Below are 6,019 nucleotides of genomic sequence, written 5' to 3'. Positions count from 1 at the left end.
ATTACGTGACTCAGCCAATGTAATCGTTAGGGCTTATCTAAGTTTATTAAATGCCCTCAGGATCCGTTTCCCATATTAGCCTCTGTGATCTGCTGTTCCAGGAACAACATCATGTTGTTGGGTTTTTTTTTTTTTGTTTTTGTTTTTTTTTTAATTTTGACTGTAACCTTATGTCCTTTTATAGCATTTCCTAAGGAAGTTTGTCTACATTCACATCCTCAGTAAGAGCCATTGAATATTCAGTATTAAATGCATGTGTATAAGTCTGTATTTCCAGATTTATAGGACACATAGTAATGGAGATATAGATCTTACTTATGCTTTTGTTTTGTATAAACGTTGTGAGTATCCTTCATTCCTACAAACCATCTTTGGAGGAGCTGCTCTCTGGTTTCTATTGCTAGACTCACATAACAATAGAATGATTTGGAACAAAGTTCATTGCTTTAAAGACAATATACTTGACTCAAAATCCTATTGGGCTCACACCTACAAGTGTCCTCACTGATATCCCTCCAAGAACACAGCTCATTGCTCTTACCTTCTGCAGTTCTCTCCAGGTGAATCTCTGCTCTCATATTCAAAAGGCTTAAGGTACGAAAATACCCAGCTGTCTATGAAGGTTGCTATGAGCTAGTGAGCAAAGGCATGATTTAAGAGATGATAGAAGACTATTTGTTTGGCTAGAGTCCACCAGCCTTTTCTCATTTGTCCTCTGGGTAATCTATGTTTTGCACTTGAAGGGAGAAGAGAAGGAGTAGCAGCCACTGAGACCTCTGCCTTCTAGGTTACCTTGACTTAGGGACAAGTATGCTGGCTGGAACTTGAGTCTGTGCCTCATGGGGGAAACACTGCAAATGCCACCATGGAGGGGGCACTATGACCGCAATTACCAAAAAAACCCTCTGTAGCAATCAGTTTTATATCCTCAATGTGGCAAATGCTGTGCTAGATCCACAGTTGGGTGATACAGGAAATGAGTTGTTTGGGGACAGTATCGAAGCAGGAAAGGATTCGGAGAGGGAAAAGCATAAAAGAGATCATTTGGGCAGTTGGATGAGCAAAAGCAAGGATATTGAGGTAGTTAGTACAGGAGGTGTATCAAAGCTGTAAGTAGTAGAGTTTGGTTGGTATAGAAGGGGTCACTGAGGATGAGAAGGGGTCACTGGGAGGACCTTAAATGACAGAGGAGTCATGAAAGATGTGTGAGTGTGGCGGCGAAGTGTTTGGAGATGAGTTTTAGGAAGATGAATGTGAGGAGGAGCCAAGATGGTGGAACAGCATGGAAGTTTTTTGTGTGTCTTGCATCCATGAAATACAGCCAGACCAACACTAAACCATCCTGCACACCTAGAAAACTGATCTGAGGATTAACACAACAATCTGCACAACCTGAACCACGGAATTCAGCAGTCTACTTCAGTGTATTCATTTTTTCAAATTTTCAAGCCATTTCCTTTTTTTTTTCTTTTTTCCCCTTTTTTCTCTAATCTATCAAGCCACTTTCAACACCCAGACCAAAACACACCTAGGATCTAGCATAATTTATTCTATTTTGTGTGTGTATGTTTGTTTTTTATTTTTTAATTTTAATATTTTTTTAATTTTAATTTTTTTAATTTAAATTTTTTCTACTTCGTTAATTCCTTTTCTCCCTTCAAGATGATGAAATGAAGGAATTCACCCCCAAAGAAAGAGCAGGAAGAAACGACAGCCAGGGACATAACCAACACAGATACAAGCAAGATGTCTGAACCAGAATTTAGAATCACGATAATAAGGAAGATGAATGTAATATGTATGTGTAAAATGGTTTAGGCAGAGAGAGATCAATTAAGAAGTTGATACAATAAATAATGAGACTCGAAGAGAGAAGGGAGGCAGAGAGAGAAAAGAGGTGGATGGAAGTCATTGCTAAGTGTAACATAAATGATTTAGTAGCTGTGAGGATGGAGGAGGAAGAGTAAAAGAAAGTGGGCGATGAATTCAAGATTACTCCAAGGCTTTAAATCTGATTACCAGTGCAATTAAATAAAGCATTGGGAGGTGTGGCTAGTTTAGGAGTGGGGAAAGAGACACAGAGAAAGAGGAGTATACTATATAATGATAATACAGTATACTAATATACTATAGATATTTACATTTTTATTATGACTACAAAGCTCTAAAAATATACACTTTATTTCAGAAAAGAGAGCTTAGATTTTACCAAGGTCCTAAAGAGATGGAGAAATTTTTCCCGACCAACACTGATGTTCTGGGTTTTCCCTACTGACCTCCAAAATTATGTCTAACCCTTATTGCAATTGCTTGTTTACTTATCTTTATTCTGCAGTGTTCTCTAGTCTTCAGGGAGGCCGGGAAAATCCTTATTATATTCCCAGTATATTCCTTATTATATTCCCAAAGAATCTTGTAATTTCGCTATTTCCCACTACTTTGCTATTACCTAAGTTATGAGGATGGCTACTCAGCTTCCTACTTCACAGTTTGGACAAAGAAAGAGCTGACACAGAAAGAAGAGAGGCCCTAACCACCTGAGCAACAGAAAATTTAGGTTTGACTATTTAAATAGTGATTTCATTAGCCCATTGTTAACCGAATAAAGATATACAGTTAAATTCTAATCACTTTAGACCAAGAGCTGTATTTGGCACCATGATTCAGCATCATTACCTGTATGCAAAAATATTTCTGGAAGTTTTCCTGGTAAACAATCAGTTGTGAAGCCACTCTACCACGATGTTTCTCAAACTGGGATATAGGCATTGGTCCCTTGACACAACAGACTAATCATGGAGCATATTCCTAGTGTGTTGATTTTACTGGAAGATTTGAGAAGATATGCTTTTTTTTTTTTCACTGAGGTCAACTTGCATATATTATTTGGCCATTCAATAAATACTTATTGCATTCAGGCAGAATATCAGATTCTGGGAAGTATTGATTTAGAAAATGGATTTGGGGACATCTGGATGTCTTAGTCGGTTAAGTGTCTGACTCCAGCTCAGGTCATGATCTCACAGTTTGTGGGTTCGAGCCCCATGTCAGGCTCTGTGCTGACAGCTTGGAGCCTGGAGCCTGCCTCAGATTCTGTCTCTCTCTTTCCCTCCTCCTCCTCCTCCATTCATGCTCTGTTTCTTTCTATCTCAAAAATAAAACAAATGTTAAAAAAATTTTAGAAAATGGATTTGGTAGTGGTATTAGGTCCATCGGGTAAAGTGCAAAATTCGTATGTATTTTTAAGTTGAAGCATAAGACCACAAGAAATTTTGATCTTGAAGTGGATTCCTTCGGATTGAACCATCATGTCCATGAAGGTATTATTCACTCTTCTCAAGTGCTCACAGTGACTCTTGGGAAGAGCTGGGGAGGTAAGCATGGAAAGCTGTAGAAGTGTGAGAGCAACGTGCCCTGAGGTGCTTCATGGGGCAGGCACAACAGTCTAACATTCCTGCTCTGTCTCTGAGTGGCCATATTTGTGAAAGTTCCACAACGTCTGGGAAGTAGATATTGTCTTCATTGAAACTAAATTCAGTTTCTGGCCCAAAGAAACTTCTTGTGGCCCCTGAACACTAGTGGTGCAAGAATGATTTTTCTCTTTGTTTTGAGTTTAAATAGAGAGTTGAAAAGGGCTGGAAATATCTTTTTACCTTTCTGCACGCTTACCCTGAATTGAATGCCTTGTTAAATATACAGAAGAATACTAATAGTTTTTAAATACGCTTTATTTGATTTTGGAAACTGCATGTAATGTATATGGTATAGATAGGCACATGCACACAAAATACACATCTGGAGGGGTGCCTGGGTGGCTCAGTCGGTTAAGTGTCTGACTTCAGCCTAGGTCATGATCTTGCTGTTTCCGAGTTCGAGACCTGCATCTGGCTCTGTGCTGACAGCTCAGAGCCTGGAGCCTGTTTCAGATTCTGTGTCTCCCTCTCTCTCTCTGCTTCTCCCCCACTCATGCTCTGTCTCTCAAAAATAAACATTAAAAATTTTAAGAAAAAATAACAAAACAAAATGCACATCTGGAGTTTTATGTATACCTAGATGAATTCAGAAAAGTATTAAAATTAGACATACTTAAATATGCTCTGTAAGATTTAGTTAATCAGACATACTATATGGCACAATAAGAAATTACTTCTAGAATTCTGCCTGCTAAATTCTTAAAAAAAATTTAACATATTAAAGAGGTCAGTTTTAATAAAAATAACTAATTACAGAATTCACAAAGGGAAAGCAATTACATGACCTTTAATGTGATTTAATTTAATATAACATCTCTGAATGTCTGTTTAAAGGATTATATAGAAAATACATAGAAGTAGCATATCATATTAACAGGTTTCTTTTAAAATATGTATATCAGGTTATTTTTTTGAGTCATGTAATTAATAGCCTTGAAATGTTTACAATACTAATCTGATGAGCTATTGTCAAAAATACTCCAAATGTAAATCATGTCATCAAAATTGTTATAATACTCAAATTAGCAAGGTCTAAATTTATTTATTTTTATTATTGTTAGAAGCAAAAAGTTTTATTATTTTCAGTTTGAGTAAATAGAAATAGTTTCCTTAAGCATTCCATTTAACTAATGACAGAAGTATGAATTACTAATTGTGGAGATAATTAGGTTTGCTAGCAATCCTGTCTTTACTAAATTTGAACAATGTTGGAGCCAGCCCAGTCCCTTTACTTTGACAAATAAAGTTGAAGTCTCTGTCCCATTTCTGAATCTACATTATTTTTAATCCTTGGTATCATTTACATAATTTTTGTTTATTTGTGTCATCAAGTCAATGTCAAAATTGCACCAAGATATAAGCAGAATATTTAGATTTGCTTGGCCAAATTAAAAAAAAAATCACTCATGAAGTTAATGTTACTGAGATTTACTACCAAGCCAATGAAAAGACAGTGTAATAGATATGCTCTAGAAAAGAATCTTAGCAGGAAAGTGGATGTTATTGCTTCCTGATGTGTCTCTGATTGTTTATAGACATGCACCTGAACTTTGGGGGTCACTGTGGCCTATCTAGAATGAGGAATCCTCCAGTTTGGAGGAGACTTAGACTTAAGGTTTACATGCAATGCAATTCTTTGTTGTCCCTCAGGGACATACTTTTGCATTCTATTCCTTTCTGCTTCACTTGGCCTAAAGTAGCACATAGAAAAATAAAGAGTAAAACAATTCACTTTTCATTCAACACATTTTCATTGATTGTTTGCTGGGTAATGCAATAGATATTGAAGCTACAGAGTTGAAAACGACATGGTCCAAGCTTCCAAAAATTTTAAAATCGCATTGGAAGAGAGACACATAAATAAGTATAATGCAAATGTAGCTCACTAAAAGATATAGACACCAGCAATTATAGAGCCTAAAGACTATAATTAACAAGCCATGTTCAATAGCTGGACAAAGAGGGGAAGAGCGTTTAAGACAAGTGGAGCAAAAGCATGCCCTGTGAGTAACTTGTCCTGTGAGTATTCTGCAAGAACAGTTAACGTATCTAATCAATTTTAATTTGGTAAATGAGTGATGTGTTACAATAGGAGTAGTATGTGACACTGAATGTCACATGACCACAACTAAGCCAATGGTTCTTCTCACACACGTGCGTACATACTGCAGGATTGTAGGTGATAATCTCCCATGCTTGGCTACTCGGTCTCAGGCCATGGTGTTTGGCAGAAATCAGTGATTTTTCAGAACATTAGAAAGTGCCCACAACTGGCACTAGTGTATGTTTTGTCACTTCAAAGCACCTATGGACAGTCCTCTGCTTTTTCATGCAAGAGTAAGGAATGTTTTCCTTCATTCTAGCTCAGACTGCCTGCAGATATAGACCCTTTCCTCTGCTGCCTTATTGCCAGTTACATTAAATATAGCATATGACAAGAATTTGTTAATACTGTACTGTAGTCAACATCCATGTGGGTGTATACAATGACCCTCATGCAGAAAAAGATTCCATTGAAGCAATAGATAGCAGTTTTTCCACTAGTG

This window comes from Panthera leo, chromosome B4 (genome assembly GCF_018350215.1).
Source record: "Panthera leo isolate Ple1 chromosome B4, P.leo_Ple1_pat1.1, whole genome shotgun sequence".
NCBI classification, from domain to species: domain Eukaryota; kingdom Metazoa; phylum Chordata; class Mammalia; order Carnivora; family Felidae; genus Panthera; species Panthera leo.
Note: the sequence above shows the minus strand (reverse complement) of the source record.